Raw genomic sequence first — 19,324 nt, forward strand, 5'->3', positions numbered from 1 at the left:
AATTCTATTTTTAACTTTTCAAGGAACCTCCATACTGTTTTTCACAGTGGCTGCACCAGCTTACATTCCCACCATTATTACAAGAAGGTTCCTTTTTCTCCATATTCTAGCCAACATGTATTTCTTGTGTTGTTGATTTTAGCCAATCTGACAGGTGTGAGGATATATCTCACTGTAGTTTTTTGTTTGTTATGTTTGTTTGTTTTTTTTAGAAAAGCCAGCATAAAGTACTTTTATTGCAATAATAGAACTTGAAACTCATACGTAGTGCGGGCAGGTGGGGGTAGGGGGTAGGCAGCAATAATTTCTCTCACGGAATCACTACACAGGAAAGGAAGGGGTGAGAGGGGGGAGAAGAAAAAGCCAGAAAACTCTGAGATCAGCAGGGGGAGCCAAACATCAAAAACCAGGAGATAACTGAAGCTGTGATGACCAGCATCATTTTCTCAAGACAACACTCAAGGGTTTGTCATGGTGGCTGGGCTTTCATCGGGTGTTATGTGTCTACAAACAGCACATTCAATTTAAACTTTCAATTAGAGTCCTTAAAATTTGGAAAGTGAAGCTCAGATAGCTATGAGATTACAAAAGTCCTGAATATCCATTAGAAAAACCACCGGATGGAAAACAAAACAAAACAAGAGTCAGGCCATGAAGAGGGCTTTGGAGGTCCCTGCTGGCCTGCGGACAGATACCTGTAGTGTGAAATACCTCAGAACAATCTGCTTCCAAAAGGCAGTGGGGGAGGGGTAGTGGGGGCAGAGGCTCTCCCCCTCCCCACTTCAGTTTCAGGTAGGGCTTTAATTCAACCTAAGGACAGCTCTCAACTGGGAGAGTTACTTCAGCCCTGAACAGTGCCTCAAACCTGCTATGGCTTTGCAGAGCAGCAGTAAGAATGTTTAATATATAATAGATAAAAATTGCATCCGAAAATAAAATAAAATAAAATATTCTTGTAATCCAGCCCCCCCCCAACACCAATTCCTATTCTAAAGTTAACCTATGACTTGTGCGGTTAATATTTGACTAATAAGTGGAAATCTAGATCCAAAAGACTGAAACTGAACCTTCACCCCAAAATGAAAATGAAATAAAATGAGTTACTTGAGGTTTATGGCATGTAGTTTAGGTCAACACACATACGAGGAGAAAGGGAAAGAGCAAAGCTGGGTGACAGAACACATTCAGTCGGGGTTGATGTTTATACAAAGAGTGTAGTGGAACATCAGGAAAAGCTCCACAGGGACTCGCGTGTTCACCTCTGGAGGAGCCACATCCCTCCACATCCAAGAATGGGGAGGTCGGGGAGGAAGCCGTTCCTGTCATTCCAATTTCAGAAGGTCCACGTCAAAGATGAAGAGTGGCATTCGGTGGGATGACGCCTGGGTGCCCAGTAGCACCGTAGGCCTAGTCTGGGGAGACAGTTGGGCTCTCTGACCCCCACTCACCTGAGCAACCCCTTCTTCCCAGCCTCGGATCACCTCCTGCTTGCCTAGCATAAATTTAAAGGGCTTGTTTCTGTCCCGGGAGGAATCAAATTTCTTTCCATCTGCAAGCAGCCGGGTGAGGTGCACCACGCAGGTTTGAGCGCGCTTCGGAAAGGTGCGTCCGCCCCAGGGAGGTGGCCTCCACCTGCACTCCCTTGGCGGCGGCGGCGGCGGCCCAAGACGGGCCTGGCGGCGATTCCCGGCTCTGCCTCGGCCCTCGACGCCCTCGCTGCGGTTTTCATTTTCATTTCCCTAATTGTAAATGATGATGAACATCTTTTCATGTGTCTGTTGGCCATCTCTATGTCTCCTTTAGAGAAACATCTGTTCATATCTTCTGCCCATTTTTTAACTAGATTACCTGTTTTTTAAGATATTAAGCTTTATAAATTCTTTATATGTTTTGGATACAAACTCTTTATCAGATACGGTATTTGCAAATATCTTCTATTCTTTTTTTTATATATTTTATTTATTTATTCATGAGAAACACAGACAGAGAGAAAGAGAGGCAGAGACACAGGCAGAGGGAGAAGCAGGCTCCATGCAGGGAGCCTGATGTGGAACTTGATCCCCGGACTCCAGGATCACACCCTGGACCGAAGGCAGGCGCTAAACCCCTGAGCCACCCAGGGATCCCCAATATCTTCTATTCTTATTGATTGTTTGCTTCACTGTGAAGAAGCCCAAGATATGGCAGCAAGGCAAGTGTCCATCAACAGATAATAGATAAATAAAGAAGATAAATACAAATAAAAACAGATAAATAAAGAAGATGTGAGATGTGATAAATATGTGATACACACACACACACACACACACACACACACAATAGAATATTATTCAACCATAAAAAAGCCCTGAAATCTTGTTGTTTGCAATGACATGGATGGGGCTAGAGAGTATTATGCTAAGCGAAATAAATCAGCCAGAGAAAGACAAATACCATATGATTTCACCCATGTGGAGAACTAAGAAACAAAACAAAAGAGCAAAGGAGAAAAAAGAAAGAGAGAGAAAGACAAATCAAGAAACAGACTCTTAATTATGAGGAACAAATTGATGGTCACCAGGGGAGGGTGTGGGGATGGTGGAAATAGGTGATGGGGATTAAGGAGTGCACTTGTCGTGATGAGCACAGGGTGATGTATGGAATTATTGAATCACTATATCACACACCTAAACACACCTGAACCTAATATAACACTATGTAAACTGGAACTAAAATTAAAACTTAAATATATATTTTTATATTTTTTATATATATAATAAATATATATTTATATAAGTTGTAAATAGGTATTTTATATTATATTTATATGTAGTATAATATGTACTTATATATTATATAAGTACATTTATAGAAAAATGTATTTATATAAAAATATATAAATATATAAAACATATACACTTGTCTGCATAAAAGTCAAGACAAGAATGTCTGTAGTCTTCACAACTGTCCCAAGCTGTGATCTATCTGCTTGTTCCAGAGCAGTGGGTAGATTCTGTTAAAGCACAACTATCCCAAGAAGTCAAGAAAAAGTGGTAATAAAAACAGTGATGGGGCAGAGGCAGGAGAAGACTCCTGATGTGCTCCAGTAAAGCCTACCCAGCAGGCCAGGGAACATTGGTGTTGTGCAGTGTGGTTGACGTAGACACTACCTTGCCCTCAGAGAAGCCACATCAAGGCCATCCTCCCTCTCTTCACTCTTGGGCAGCTGAGGCCCTGGAATATGAATGACGAGGGTTCTGTCAAAGGATCCACCTGCAAGCCTGAAATACAAGATGCGTAGTAAGGGAGAAATCCAAAGTTTGAATCCTTCCTTGATTTCAGTTGCTTGCAATCAAGAACATTGGCAGGCGTATGGTGGGGGGCTGGGTGGCTCAGTCTGTTAAGTGACTGCCTTCAGCCCACGTTATGATCTCAGAGTCCTAGGGTCAAGTCCTGAGTTGAACTCCTTGCTCAGCAGGGAGCCTGCTTATGCGTCTGCCCCTCTCCCTGCTCATGCTCACACGTTCTCTCTCTCTGTCTCTCTCTCAAATAAATAAATAAAATCTTGATGAGATAAGCACTGAATGTTATGCTATACGTTGGCAAATTGAATTAAATAATTTTTTAATCAAAATTAATTAATGAATTAGTTAATTTAAAAAAAACATTGGCTGGTACACTGGGGTTTACACATATATGGCCATTTGAATTGAAGCCTTTTTCCAACCTGGGTGATGTCTAATGTTGTGCATTCCTTGTGGTAATCCACTCATTCATTTGTTCAACCGACTCTGCCTCACCGACTGAGACTACCACAATGTTAAAAGTATCACCAGTGTTCTTCTAGTGTATTTAAGGGGAAAATCTGTACCTTAGATTTCCTGATCTGTACTACCTGAGCCTTTGCTGAAATCAGTCCCATAGTCAAAACCTGGAACCGACAATCACAGCAGTAAGCACCTTAGTATATTAGTTCATGCGGAGGTAAGCCACTTAAAGAGCTTGGAAGAAGCTCTGGGTCTGTGTTCCATCCTCGGTATAAAAAAATGTGGCAAGAAAATTCAGACAGGAGGAAATGTATTTATATCGAGGGGTTTGCTGCCATCTAGAGGACTCGTCTAGTAACTGTACTGCGTGCACCGAAATTCAGAACCCCAAACTGGAGGCTGCTTTTTTTTCCTTTTTTTTTTTTTTTTTTTATGATAGTCACAGAGAGAGAGAGAGAGAGAGGCAGAGACACAGGCAGAGGGAGAAGCAGGCTCCATGCACCAGGAGCCCGACGTGGGATTCGATCCCGGGTCTCCAGGATCGCGCCCTGGGCCAAAGGCAGGCGCCAAACCGTTGCGCCACCGAGGGATCCCCTTTTTTTTCCTTTTTAAAAAAGATCTTATTTATTTATTTGACAGAGGGAAAGAAAGAGAGAGAGAGAGAGCATAAGCAGGGGGAGCAAGAGAGAGAGATGCAGGCTCCCCACTGAGCAAGGAAGCCAAAGTGGAGCTCAATCTCAGGAAAACCACCTGAGCTGAAGGCAGATGCTTAACAGACTTAGCTACCCAGGCACTTCTGTTTGGAATTTTGAACAATAACTGTTTTTTTTTTAAAAGATATGTTTATTTATTAATTTATTTGTTTGTTTGTTTTAGAGGGAGCACGCGTGTGCATGGGGAAGGGGGAACTACTTGTTTCACTTCCCAGTAAGATGTTGGCCCACAGAGACACACTCATGGTGTGAGAAAGTAGAGTGGAATTCAGAGCAGAGCATTAGAGAAGCCAAGTCAAATATTCCTTGATTTTTTTGGTACAATCTGAAGGACACCTCTGCTTGTTCCAAGTAGATTCTGTTAGAGCACAGTCTGCAGCATTTACTAGGAGTGTAACTTTGAATCTCAGCCTCAGTTTTCCCAGATACAAAATGAGTGTAATAATGGTATTGAGGGACTCCTGAGTGGCTCAGCGGTTGAGCATCTGCCTTTGGCTCAGGCCATGATCCCGGGGTCCCCAGATTGAGATCTGCATCGGGCTCCCTACAGGGAGCCTGCTTCTCCCTCTGTCTGTGTCGGACTCTTTCATGAATAAAAATAAAAATAAAAATAAATAATAATAATGGTGTTGACCTCAAGGGGCTGGGGTGGGTTTTTTTTTTTTAATTATTCATGAAAGACACAGAGATAGAGGCAAAGACACAGGAAGGGGAGGAAAAGCAGGTTCTATGCAGAGAGCCTGATGTGGAACTCGATCTTGAGACTCTGGGATCACGCCCTGGGCCAAAGGCAGATGCTCAGCCACTGAGCCACCCAGGCATTCCACGGGTGAGTTTTAAAGTGGTCATGAATATAAAGGCTACTTCCAGTGTGTGATATAAAATAAACATTTAATGAATGCTAACGGTTCATATCTATGGATAGGTTTCCTGGTCAGGCCTTGGGAGAACATTCTACAAAGGTCTTGCCTTTACAGTGTATCTTTAATATTTGTGTAAGAGAAAAGTTCCAGCCGAAGACAGCCAACTGAAGCAGGGCTCCAGAATCTTTATCTTAAATGTAATAAAAGTAACAAAAATTAGGGAGAAAACATCAAAACTTCGCAGTGGCAACCAAGTAAACGGGATATAATATAATGCAAATAATTTCAAAGAGTGGGGACGCGGAGGTGGCTCAGCAGTTGAGCATCTGCCTTTAGCTCAGGATGTGATCCCAGAATCCAGGATTGAGTCCCACATCAGGCTCTCTGCGTGGAGTCTGCTTCTCCCTCTGCCTATGTTTCTGCCTTTCTCTCTGTCTCATGAACAAATAAATAAAATCTTTTTAAAAAATTTCAAAGGATGGCAGTCAGGGAAGAAACCAGAGATTCTGATTCTACATCAGGCAAGATTCCCAACTACAACTTGACCCTCAGTGAGGCTGGAAGATGAGCTGCCTAAGATAGTATATGAGCAGAGGTGGTGGTCATTACAGCTGTTCACAAATATATTGTTTCTTCTTTTTCCAGGATCATGGTAGGATAACAGTTCCCTGCTTTATTTAAAATGTACCTTTGAAACTAGAGGGAATTACGTTAAGTGAAATAAGTCAATCAGAGAAAGACAATTATCATCTGATTTCACTCATATGTGGAATTAAAAAAAAAAACAGAAGAGCATGGAGGAAAGGAAGGGATAAATGAAACAAGACGAAATAAGAGAGGGAGACAAACCACAAGGGACTCTTAACTATAGGAAACAACCTGAGGGTTGCTGGAGGGGCTAGGGGTGGGGGTAACTAGGGGATGGACATTAAGGAGGGCACGTGATATAACGAGCACTGGGTATTATATACAACTGATAAATCACTGAACTCTACCTCTGAAACTAATAATACACTATGTTAATTAATTGAATGTAGGTAAAATTAAATTAAATTTAAAATTTTTTAATGAAAAAAAATAAAAAATAAAAAATTTTAATGTACCTTTGAATTTTCCTTTGAAGTTAGTCATAGCCATATGACTTGCTTTGGTAAATGTAATATGAGCAGAGACTCTGAGACCTAGCATGTGCTTTAACATGCCACCTTTGCATTAATGCCATAATAGTGGAATAATGCAAGGTGATGAAGTCACTGTCAACTTGTGTCTCTGAGCACCACAATAAGCAAAGCCCCATATGGAACTGTGTCAGACATGTACAATGAGTGAAGAATAAACTTTATTGGGGTGCTTGGGTGGTTTAGTTAGTTAAACATCTGCCTTTGGCTCAGGTCATGATCCCAGCGTTCTGGGATAGAGTCCCACGTTAGTCTCCCTGCTCAGTGAGGAGTCTGCTTCTCTCTCTCCCTCTGTGTTTACTCTCTTTCTCTCTCTCAATTAAATAAAATCTTTAAGAAAAAAATAACTTAGAATAACAATTTTTAAAAAGATTAAACTTTGTTGTTTCAGCCCCTGTATATTAGAGGTGTTTGTTACTGCAGCATAACCTAGCCTATACTTACTGATATAGCAGGCTGGGATAAAGTACAGAATCAGGTCTTTTGAGTTAAGAAAGGACTTAAACAGACATTTCTCCAAAGATACACAAATGGCCAATAGGCACACGAAAAGGTGTCCAACATCACTGGCCATGAAAAAAGGCAAATCGAAACCACTTCTCATAGCCATTAGGATGGCTACTGTTTAAAAAACAACAACAGCAACTGAAAAAAGAAAACAACAAATGTTGAAAAGAAATTGGAACCCTTCTGCACTGCTGGCAGGAATGTAAATTGGCAGAGCTACTGTGGAAAATAGTTTGGCATTTCCTTAAAAAATTTAACATAGAAAAAAAAAATTTAACATAGAATTACCATATGATTCAGCAATGCCACTCGTGGGTATATACTCCAAAAAAATTGAAAGTAAAGACTCAACAAATGTTATATACCAATGTTCATAGCAGTATTATTCCCAACATCCAAAAGGAGGAAACAATTCAAATGTCTATCAACAGATGAATGGATGAACAAAATGTGGGTTTTATTATTATTATTCAGACTTAAAAAGGAATAAAATTCTGACGTGTTACAACATGAATGAATCGCTAAGTGAAATAAGCTAGTCACAAAAGGACAAATACTGTGTAATTCCATTTATATGAAATACCTAGAATACTCAAATTCAGAGAGAAAGTGAAACAGTGGTTGCCAAGTGCAAGGGGGAGGGGGTATGGGCAGTTAGCATTTAATGGGTATAGAGTTTCAGGTTGGGAAGATAAGAAAGTTCAAGAGATGGGTGGTGGTAATGGTTGCACAACGCGAATGTACTAAATGTCACTGAATTATACACTGAAAAATGGTTAAAATTATAAATTTTATCTTATGTGTATTTTATCTTTTTTAAAGATTTTATTTATTTTTTCATGAGAAACACAGAGAGAGGCAGAGACATAGGCAGAGGGAGAAGCAAGCTCCCTGCGGGGAGCCCGATGTGACACTCCATCCCAGGACCCCAAGATCATGCCCTGAGCCAAAGGCAGATGCTCAATCACTGAGCCACCCAGGGGCCCCTATCTTATGTATATTTTACCACACAGAAAAAAAAGAGTAACAGCCTCAGCCTCCATATATTGTACTATTTGCACAAATTGAGAAGAGCCATGAGAGTTCTTCAACATTGGGTCTCCCTGTTGAGTTGGAAGAAGTAACCCACTCCCACAAAAGTGGGATCCTCTACACCATGATGAACTGAACAGGGGTCCTTAACCACCGGAGATAGAAACTTTTGAGGGGTGATGAAGGTTCTAGGAGCCCATTTTCAGACTTGAGATTTCAAAGGAAATCTAAGGGATGGAAGGACCCTCAGAAGCCTGAAGGTAACTCAGGCTGTTTGTGTCACAGAAGCAAACGTCAGATGCAATAAGAAGAAAGGACTTTGCTCAGTAGCTTCTAGGCCACCAGAAATACAAATATATTTGTACTTCTGGACTTCTGAACATTGCTATGAACCATAAAAGATGTGTGAAGCTTTCCTATTTAAAACTTTTGTTCCAGGGATGCCTGGGTGGCTCAGTGATTGAGCATCTGCCTTTGGATCAGGTGGTGATCCCGGGGTCAAGTCCCACATCTGGTTCCCTGCGGGGAGCCCGCTTCTCCCTCTGCCTATGTCTCTGCATCATTCTGTGGGTCTCTCATGAATAAATAAATAAATAAAATCTTCAAAAAATTAAAAAATAAAACTTATCTTCCCTTAAAATTAATTGTTAGCTGGTAGCAAAACTGAGGAATAGATAGGAAGGATGTGCAAATAGAAAACCTGACAGGAGACCTGGGTGGCTCAGGCAGTTAAGCATCTGCCTTCTACTCAGGTCATGATCTCAGTCCTGAGATGGAACCGGCTTCCTGCTCAGTGGTGAACCTGTTTCTCCTTCTCTCTCTGCCTGCACCTCCCCCTATTCATGCTCTTTCTCTCTCCCAAACAAATAAACAAAATCTTTTTTTTTTTAATAAATAAAATTTTAAAAAAGAAAAGACAACCTGACCCACAGCCCTCAGGTCTAAGTGGACAACATTGAGCGTGGGTTTTTTCATGTGGAAGAACATTTAAGCTTGTGCCTTTAGTTGCATATATGCCATAGAGCCATTGCAGGAATAAGAACATTTCTAGATCTCCAGATGGAGTTAAATGAATGATGTCATGTGCACGCTATGAAGGTGCACACATGGCATTGTATCTTTCCACAGCATCAGTTTTGCTCAGTGTTCAAGCAAGGTTAACACAATTAGCAAGTGGGTTCCGGGATCCCAATTCAATGATACTTCACCTCTTGATTAACTTGGCTTCTTACTTGGCGCACAGAGCAGAACATAATGTTACACAATGGACAAGATAGCAGGGAGGGTTAACAGACCAAACACAATATCAGTCTATGGGTGTGCAGTTAAGATAAGGCCTGGGTCTGGTCTGGGTCAGCTCTCAGCATTTACTGCTTTTTATGTACAAGCAGTGAAGGATCTCAGTTCTGTTCAGAGATCAATTGGGCAGAGCCTTCAGCAAAGCTGCTTTTTTTTTTTTTTTTAAGATTTTCTTTATTTATTTGAGAGAAAGAACGAATAGGGAGGGAAGCAGAAGGAAAGGGAGAAGCAGGCTCTCTGCTAAGCAGGGAGCCCAACCTGGGGCTCGATCCCAGGACCCCGGAATCGTGACCTGAGCTGAAGGCAGGTGCTTAACTGACTGAGCCACTCAGGTGCCCCAGCAGCTGCCTTTCTAACTGGTCAGACATAGAGGGGGTAATGTCTGAGGAATCAGACAGTTTGCTGCAAAATTCCTCCCTTTTTTTTTTTTTAAGATTTTATTTATTCATGAAAGACAGAGAGAGAGAGACAGAGACAGAGGGACACAGGCAGAGGGAGAAGCAGGCTCCTCTCAGAGAGCCCAATGTGGGACTTGATCCTAGGACTCCAGGATCATGCCCTGGGCCGAAGACAGATGCTCAATCACTGAGCCACCCAGGCATCCCCAAATTCCTCCCTTTTAAAAGGGATTTAATTAGTCTTTGCCCCCGCAGACCTCCTCTGCATTGTCAGCTGATGCCGGTCTCTGCGATTTCTCGTAGCTGCGGTACCCTTAAGTGCCCACATCATTGCTTAACGCAGGCCCCTGCTTGACATGAGTGACTCTGTCTTGCTCTCTACAAATGGCCACAGTTGAGAGCACTGGTTTGGGGATCAGACAGAGGGATTTCAAATCTTGGCTCTACCAACTGAGGCAGAAAATGTTAGTGGCCCCAAAGATCCATCCTTACTATTGATATGGAACTAGAACCCCCAATTCTATATAAAAGTTTAGGCCCAGATCTGAGTTTGAATTCTGGCTCTGCTGCTGATTTTCTGTAGAGTCTTGGCAAGGCTTTCCTGAGCCCTAACAGCTCCATCTGTAAAATTATGATGATGCCTGTCCCCCAAAGGTGTTAAAAGGTTGTGAGATAATGCCTAAAGGATGTGTTGCCTGTAATAGGTAGATGTATTACTAAAAGTATGACAGTTCAGAAGCATTAAGTTTGGAAGGGCTGAACAGTCAGGGAGGACTTCCTGTAGGAGGTGAGGTGGCTTTGGAGCTAAATCCTAAAGAAAAGGTAGGAGATGGATTACAATAAGGATTATGCCCTACAGAAAGGCACTGTAAGATTATTATTAGTGCAAGTGGTGGCAAGTGGTCATGAGATCGAACCCCATGTCAGGCTCCCCACTCAGCTTGGAATCTGCTTGAGACTCTCTCTCCCCTTCCTCCCCCAAAATAAATAAATACATCTAAAAGAGAGAGAGAGAGAGAGAGAGAGAGAGAGAGAGAGATGGACTTACAGTTGCCAATGAGGAAGGACCAGAGAAGAAGACCCTTTTGATCCTTTTATACACAAAACCCACCCCTTGCCCTAAACAAGACCTTCCTTTTTCTAACATGGGCTTCACCATCCCTCTTTTCACCTTGCCTTGGGAGTGGTACAGCTCTGGTCTTTCCAGCTCCCTGTTGGCACAATTAGCCAGTGGATCTGGTTCCAGTAGTCTGTGAAAAGTGGGGTTACACACGTCTGGGGGTGCTAGTTATTTTTATATCTGTCTGTCTCCATAATTAACTGTTGCCTGATGCAGTGAGGGCAAGGCTCCATTTCTCTGGACATTCAGCTCTTGTAAAAAAAAAAAAAAAAAAAAAAGTCTTGCAAACATTTGTACCAAAAAGCAATTACTGGCTTAGATAGACTCCTGGATAGAAAGTTCATCCTTGAGGCATCTCAGTTTGATGAACCCCACTTCAGGCCTTGTGGCTCTTTTGTGGCTTCTCTGGACTTGAAAATGAAAGCTCTGTGGAGGTGTCCTGCACATTCCTATGTGTTTCACACTTGGTTTCTGACTCTCCTAAGTCAGAAAATCAAGAGTTGAAAACCTCTCAGTCACTTCCCTGTGAAATCTGGTTATCATTTTTAAAAAGGATTTCATTTATTTATTCATGAGAGACACAGAGAGAGGCAGAGACACAGGCAGAGGGAGAATCAGGCTCCTTGCAGGGAGCCTGATGCGGGACTCGATCCCAGGATCCCGGGATCATGCCCTGAGCCAAAGGCAGATGCTCAACCACTGAGCCACCCAGGCGTCCCTAGTTATCATTTTCAAATGAAGTGAACTATTAAATTTACCAAAACAAACCTTTATGTATAAAAGATTTATACATATATAAAGGGTGATGATAAAAGATATAAAGAAAGGGGGCTTTGGACGCACACAGAACCATGTTCCAATCCTTGGCTCTGTCTTTTATTAGCTGAAAGATCTTAGGCAATTCATTTAATCTCTCTGATGGCTCATTTCCTCATTTGCAAAATGAGGCAAATAATAATACCCAACATCCCAGGCTGTTGTGAGACTTAAATGCTACATTACTTAAAGCAAATGAAAAGTCCCTTGGACAATATTTGGCATACAGCACACACTCAACAGATGTACGTCTTTTATTTCTATCCTTTTATCTAGATACTGAGCATGTAGAAATAGACGCTCATAATAACAGAATATGGTGAAAACATCATCCAAATTTATTGGATGATTGTGGACAGATCACCATCAAAGGAGGAGGGGGGGTCAAGAGGATTGAGTTTAAAGGTTCAGGCCCACTAGTTTCCCTTGGAGGGGGATGGCGGAGACAAAACAATTTTAAGTTAAATGTCGGTCTCTACATTCTCTTCATCAGAATCATACAGGCTGGTGTACATCAGAACCTATGTGAGACTCTTTTTCATCTGCAAAATGAGAGCACTTATGGGGATTAAGTTTTTTAGAAAGTATGTGTAGTAGGTGCTCAAAAATGCTAGCTGAGGGGTGCCTGGGTGGCTCAGTTGGTTAAGTAACTGCCTTTAGCTCAGGTTATGATCCCAGGGTCCTGGGATCGAGTCCCGCATTGGACTCCCTGCTCAGTGGGGAGCCTGCTTCTCCCTCTCCCTCTGCCACTCCCCCTGCTTATTCTCTCACTCTCTCTCTCAAATAAACAAATAAAATCTTTTAAAAATGCTAGCTGAAATTATCACCATGGTGGTCATGATCGTTGCTCTTTTTACAGTGTGAGAGATTTCAGTTTTCTGATCCACAGAGTGTGGGGACTTGTGGGAGCCACACAAGATCCCTTCTAGTTTTGACCAGAGTAGAGTGTTCTGTGAAATCCATTTGGGACATCCTGGATAAAGGACTGCCCAAGGACAAGTGATGTCAAAATTGACTCTGGAGGTCCAGCCACTCATGATGCGTTAGACATGACTCAACTGTCCTTGTGTGCACCAAACAACAACAACCAAAACCAAACCAGGTTATCCTAGCATTCCATTTATCTAGTTTCTTTACAGCCTTCACTCTCAGCAGCACATGAAGGATATGGGCAGTTGAACCTTGGGCCCTACAGATGCCTAGAATCCATGCAGCTTTGTGACTGGTACAAACACATTCCCTTGGCATCATTCCTGGCCACTCTGGACTTTCAGGTCTGGAGTGGAGCATGTATGTTTGCCCACTATTTCCCATCTCTTTCTTGTCCTACTCAAGACACTCTTGGTTTCCTGTGGCTCTGGTTCCAGCTCGCATGGTCTCTGGACAAATTCATACCAAGGTAATCTGATACTACCTCATTTCCTACCCCAATACTGTGCCTCCTCTCTCCCCTGTTCTGGGGCTTCCATATTCACAATGTCCTGGGGTTTGTACACACAGCCCTGAGGTGCAGGAGTTAGTACCCTGTGGGGTGAATCATTGATCAATGGGAGATAAGGGCTGGCGGGTGCGTTTATACAGGCCACTGAACCTTGAGCAACCCTACAGACTGGCAGTCATTCCCACTTGGTGGCAGCCCACTCAATAACATCATCTCACATTGGCTCCTCTCCATCCCCACATCACTCTCATTTTTCTCCACTTCTGTGCTCTTTGACATAGCCCTGCCATGAGCCCTCTGCCAAGGCTCTGCTTTCTGGGGAACCCAGGCTAAGCCTAACTGGGTGATTGAGATCTGGGAGTTAGATTATTTACCAGTATGACAGCAATAAAATGCAAATAGCCCCCATGCAAAAAGCAGGGAACCCCATGGATCAAAATTACTCAGGTTTTCGCCTATGACTAATTGAAATGAAGTTTGATGATAGGTCTGGTTTCTGGTGGAAAATGAAACCGTAGTCTTAGGGTGGCCAATCACCAATTCCAGCCACACTGTGAGAAACCACACGACCCCCTTGGCAGCTTTCAAGAAGCAGTTGCAGGGGCACCTCGGTGGCTCAGTGGCTCAGCATCTGCCTTTGGCTCAGGGCATGATCCTGTGGTCCCGAGATGGAGTCCCACATCGGGCTCCCTGCAGAGAGCCTGCTTCTCCCTCTGCCTTTGTCTCTGCCTCTCTCTCTGTTTCTCATGAATAAATAAATAAAATATTTTAAAAGAAGAAGAAGAAGAAGAAGAAGAAGAAGAAGAAGAAGAAGAAGAAGAAGCTGGAGAATAGACTTCGGTGTTCACAGACCCAGAGCTCATTGTTTGAAGAACAAGGTCCTTAAGGAAGTACCTTGTAACACCACCTTAATTCTCTATATAGTACATTTTCCCCCACTCATTCCCCTAGGTAAACTTCAGGTCATATTCCAAGGTAACTATGCACCAGGTTAAAAGAAAGACCCAGAATTTATCACACAGGACTGTGTGATATTGGATCTCAGATAAGACTGATTGAAATCAGAGGACATCATATGCTCAGAAGTCACGCCCTCTGTACAACAATGGATTAGTGACAAGACCACTGGATTATTGAGAACCTGAATAGCAGCCCAGGAAATGCTGTTATGGAATTGGGCTCTCTAGTGTTAATGGTGATAACAGGCTTCCAGAATAGCGGAGCCCATGTGACAGACCTCAATTGTCAGAGACATGATAGATATAATGACCACATAGGTGGGAAAGGTACCAAGCATGCCTTGACCCACAGGGATATGTAGGAATGGCTGGTGATGATTAGGTCTTTGAAGTGAGATAGATGGCGATGTTATGGACTGAATGCTTGTGTCTGCCCAAAATTCATATGCTGGAATCCTAACCCCCCAGTATGATGATATTAGGAAGTAGGGCCTCTGGTAGGTGATTAGGTCATCAGAGAGCCCTCATGAGTGGGACTAATGCCTTTATAAAAGAGACCCCACAGAGCTGTCTTGACCCTTCTGCCTTAGGAGGACACAGAGAGAATGTGAGCATCTACGAACCAGGAATTAGGCCCTCAGCAGACACGGATTGTGCTAGCACCCCTGATCTTGTTCTCTAAAGTCTCCAGAACTGGGAGAAATAAAACTTTTTGTTCAAGTCATCAAGTCTATGGTATTTTTGTTAAAGCAGCCTGAAGGGATTAAGACAGGCAGTAAACAGCATTGTTTGACTCATATAATCAAAAGATCAAGATCAGATATCAAAAGACTGATGTCACTACCATGATAGAAAAGTCATGATCCTTTGTCAGTTTCCAAATCTGAGAGAGTTCTAAGATCTGAGCCTAGCAATTGAAAAGGAGGCCAAATCTTGAGAAACCCTGAAATGCCACAACAAATGTCTGTTCTCCCAATCCTTTTTTTTTTTTTTTTTTAAGATTTTATTTATTTATTCATGAGAGACACAGAGAGAGAGAGAGTCAGAGACACAGGCAGAGGGAGAAGCAGGCTCCATGCAGGGAGCCTGATGTGGGACTCGATCCCGGGACTCCAGGATCACACCCTGGGCTGAAGGCGGCGCTAAACCGCTGAGCCATCCGGGCTTCCCCCAATCCTTTCTTCAAATAGGCCCTTACTCATTTATGAGGCACAATCAATATGGATTTCCCTAGAATTTGACAGAAACTTTACATTGGCTCCCTGATCTGTTAAGAGTCCTTAAATTTTTAAAAAAAGGGAGAAAGAAAGGCCAACTGGAAGTTCCTGAAACTACTCCCAACCTGTGGCCAAGATAATGACTCAAGCCAAACTATATCCCAGGTGGAATGATAGATTATTGCCTCCCTTGAAGATTTAAAAATGGGTAGTGGTTCCCATTCTACTTTCTATTTCATTCACGGGCATATGGCCCTGCAAAATCCAAATGGATCATGTTGGATAATGGTGGACCACTATAAATTTAGCCAAGATGTAGCCCTAATTGTAGTTGCCCCTCCAAATTAACACAGCCCCTGACAATTGGTATGTGGGTATAGATTTAGCAAATGTGTTGTTTTCAAATTCCGTTAAGAATGAGGCTCAAAAGCAATTTGCATTCATCTGGGATGGAGAATAGTACAAACTCAGTCTTGTCCAGTCCTTGTTAATTCTACTGCTCTCAATGCATTGGCCATAGTTCCCCAGTAAAACAGAACTGAGGGAGAGAGAGAGAGAAGGAGAGAGACAGAGAGGTTTTTTGTAAAGGATTAGCTCATGTGATTTGGGAGGCTGAGAAGTTCCATAATCTGCCATCTGCAAGCTGGAAACCCAGGAAAGCCAAGGGTGTGATTCAGTCCAAGTCCTGAGAACCAGGAGAGCTGACAGTACAAATCACAGTCTGTGAAGAAGGAGACCATGAGATCAGATGTCCAAGCTCAAGCTGTGAGGCAGATAAAAGGAATTCATCCTTCCCCTACCTTTTGTTCTATTCAGGCCCTCAACAATTTTATGATGCCCACCTGTACTGGAGCAGGCAATCTACTTTGCTGAGTCCAATTCAAATACTAATCTCATCCAGAAACACTCTAGCAGACACACCCAGAAAGAACACTTAATATGGGCACCTCGTGGCCAGTCAAGTTGACACATAAAACTCACCATCATGCTCAGTATCAAAATAGTCCAAGCAATGCTGTCCAACAGGAATATAATGTGAGTCACATTTGTAATTTTAGTAACCACACTGAAAAAAAGTCAAAAAGCAACAAGTGAAATTAATAATATGTGTATTGACTTACCAAACATATCTAAAATACTATCAATTACAATAAGTAATCACTATAATAATATTGAGATATTTTAATTATTTTTTCATACCAAATCTTCAAAATCTTGTGTGTATTTTATGGTTATAGCACATCTTTTTAAAAATTTTTGTTTATTTGAGATAGAGAGTGAGCAAGAGAGAGAGGGCATGAGCAGGGGGCAGAAGGAGAGGGAGAAGCAGGGGGCAGAAGGAGAGGGAGAAGCAGACTTTCTACTAAGCAGCGAGCCTGACACAGGGCTGGATCTCAGGACCCCAGGATCATGACCTGAGCCAAAGGCAAACACTCAACCAACTGAGCCACCCAGGTGCCTCAATAGCATATCTTAATTAGTTACATTTCAAGTGCTGAGTAGCTACATGGAACTAGTGGCTACTATACTAGACACTGCAGGTCTAAAGAATCCTTCATTGTCTGGACATTCTGCAGAACATCACACTAGGACACTATATTGATGATGTCATGCTAACTAGACCCAGTAGACAAGAAATGGCAGGTATTCTAGATGCCCTGGTAAAACACATACGTGCCAGAAGGTGGGTTATAAGCCCTACCAAGATTCAGGGACTTGCAACTTTGGTGAAAATTTTAAAACTGTTAGGTATTTATGTAGAAAATAATTTAATTTGCCCAAAGGGAGGTCTGGCTTTAGCTCTTGGCTAGTAGGCAGTCATCTCTAGGCTGTGAGAATGTCATACCTGATAGAAGAGTTTTGTTATAACCTCAGCCAGCCATATTTAACAAAGTGATTTGAGGTGGGGCCTTTGGGTCATGTGGTGTCAGTGTTACCTCTTGAGGGGCTGGAGACTGAGTTTTGCAAAGGCAGTTGATCATGCTTGTGTGATGGAATCCCAATAGAGACTTTGAATACTAGCCTTGGGTAAGTTTCCCTGGCAGGCAATACTCCATGCATATTGTCATATATCAATGCCAGGAAAGTAAATGCTCTTCTGACTCCACGGGGAGAGGACAACTGGAAGCTCTGTGTTTTGTTCTTGCCTGGATTCTGCCCTATGCATTCCTTCACTTGGCTGATTCTAACTGTATCTTTTAGCAATAAGAAATGATATCTGTGAAGATAACAGTGATCAGTGTGTTTTGCAAGTCCTTCTAGCAAATTATCGAACCTAAGGATGGTTTTGGGGACTCCCAAACTTGCAACTCATGTCATAAGTAAGGGTGATCTTGTGTAGACTGTGCCCTTAACTTCACAGTTGATTACTTTCACTTTATCATTCAATGTTGATTTATATTTGTCTACATATTTGCCACTTTCTTTGCTCTTTGTGTCTTCTACCTCAGACTTTCTGATACCATTTTTCGTAAATTCTTTGGAAAATTCAGGTCACTGGTTACATTTTTTTTCTGTTTTCATCTGGAAAATGTCTTGTTTTGTGTCATCTTTGAAATATATGGGCATAGGATTCCAGGTTGTAGTTATTTTTTCCAGCACAGTGAAGATTTAATTCCATAATCATCTGTCTTCCACTGTTGCTGTTGAAAATATCAGATCCCTTAGTGTCACTCCTTTGAAGGTAATCTGTTTCCCCAACTCCCAGCTATCTTTAGCTGAGATAGAGAAAGGAATGAGAGCATGATCAGGGAGGAGGGTCAGAGGAAGAGGGAGAAGCAGACTCCCTGCTGAGGGGGGGGGCACCCAATGCAGGGCTGGATCCCAGCACTCTGGGATCATGACCTGAGTCGAAGGCAGACACCTAACCAACTGAGCCACCCAGGCACCCCAAACCTCCAGGTATTTTTAATACTTTTTTTTTATTTCCAGAAGTTTCATTGTAATAGTCTAGGTGTGTGTGTGTGTGTGTGTGTGTGTGTGTGTGTGTGTGTGTGTGTGTGTTTTGGAATTCATGATGATTTTTAATTTTTTTTTAGAGAGAGTGTGAGCAAGGGGTGGTAAGGAGGAGCAGAGGGAGAGGGAGAGAGAGAATCTTAAGCAGGCTCCAAGTCCAGTTTGGAGTCCAATGTAGGCTTCCATCTTATGACTCTGGGTCATGACCTGAGCTGAAATCAAGAGTAGGACATTTAACCAACTGAGCTACCCAGGAGCCCCTCATAGTGATCTTGAATATTAAGTTGGTTTCTATCATCACTTCAGGAAAATGATTAACCGTTAATGTTTCAAATATTTCCTCCACTATATTCTCTCTCTTCTCCCCTTCTGGGACTCTGATCAAGCATATGGTAGAACTTTTCACTGTATTCTTCTCTATGTCTCTTACCTTCACTACATGCTTCATTCTGGATATTTTCTTCTTGACTTGTCTTCCATTTTACGAATTCTTTCTATTATAACTCTGCTTACAGATCCATCAATTTAGTTCTTAGTTTCAGTTATTTTACTTTACAGTTCTAGAATTTCTAGTTGCTCCTTTTTCATATATAATCCATCAGTTTTTATAATTTCTAGTTCTCTGCCCAAATTTTCAATGTTCTTTTTCATATCCCTGATCATAATTATGTTCAAATCTATGACCAATAATTCCATTATCTGGAGCTCTCATGTCACTATTTCTTTTATTTATTTTTTTAAGATTTTATTTGTTTATTCATGAGAGACACAGAGAGAGAGAGGCAGAGAAACAGGCAGAGTAAGAAGCAGGCTCCATGCAGGGAGCCCGATGTGGGACTCAATCCCGGGACTCCAAGATTACACCGTGGGCTGAAGGCAGGCTCTAAACCGCTGAGCCACCCAGGCATCCCCGTCATGTCACTATTTCTATTGTTTATCATTTCTCTTGGCACCTGATATCTATGATTGTGTGCCAAGCATTATGGTTGAACAATCGTTTGTGGAAATAATTCAAGACCTTGGATGAAACTATTTTATTCCAAGTGGATCTTCGTTTGCTTCCATCAGGCACCTGGAACA

General features: G+C 42.2%; 1 pseudogene; it reads right to left on the minus strand.

Annotated features, from left to right (window-relative positions):
• Positions 1 to 1,322: 1,322 nt before the first annotated feature.
• On the minus strand, positions 1,323 to 17,754 carry LOC112925010 (peptidyl-prolyl cis-trans isomerase FKBP1A pseudogene; annotated as a pseudogene).
• Between the last annotated feature and the right edge of the window lie 1,570 nt (positions 17,755 to 19,324).

The sequence above is a fragment of the Vulpes vulpes genome, chromosome 12 (assembly GCF_048418805.1).
Source record: "Vulpes vulpes isolate BD-2025 chromosome 12, VulVul3, whole genome shotgun sequence".
NCBI lineage: Eukaryota > Metazoa > Chordata > Mammalia > Carnivora > Canidae > Vulpes > Vulpes vulpes.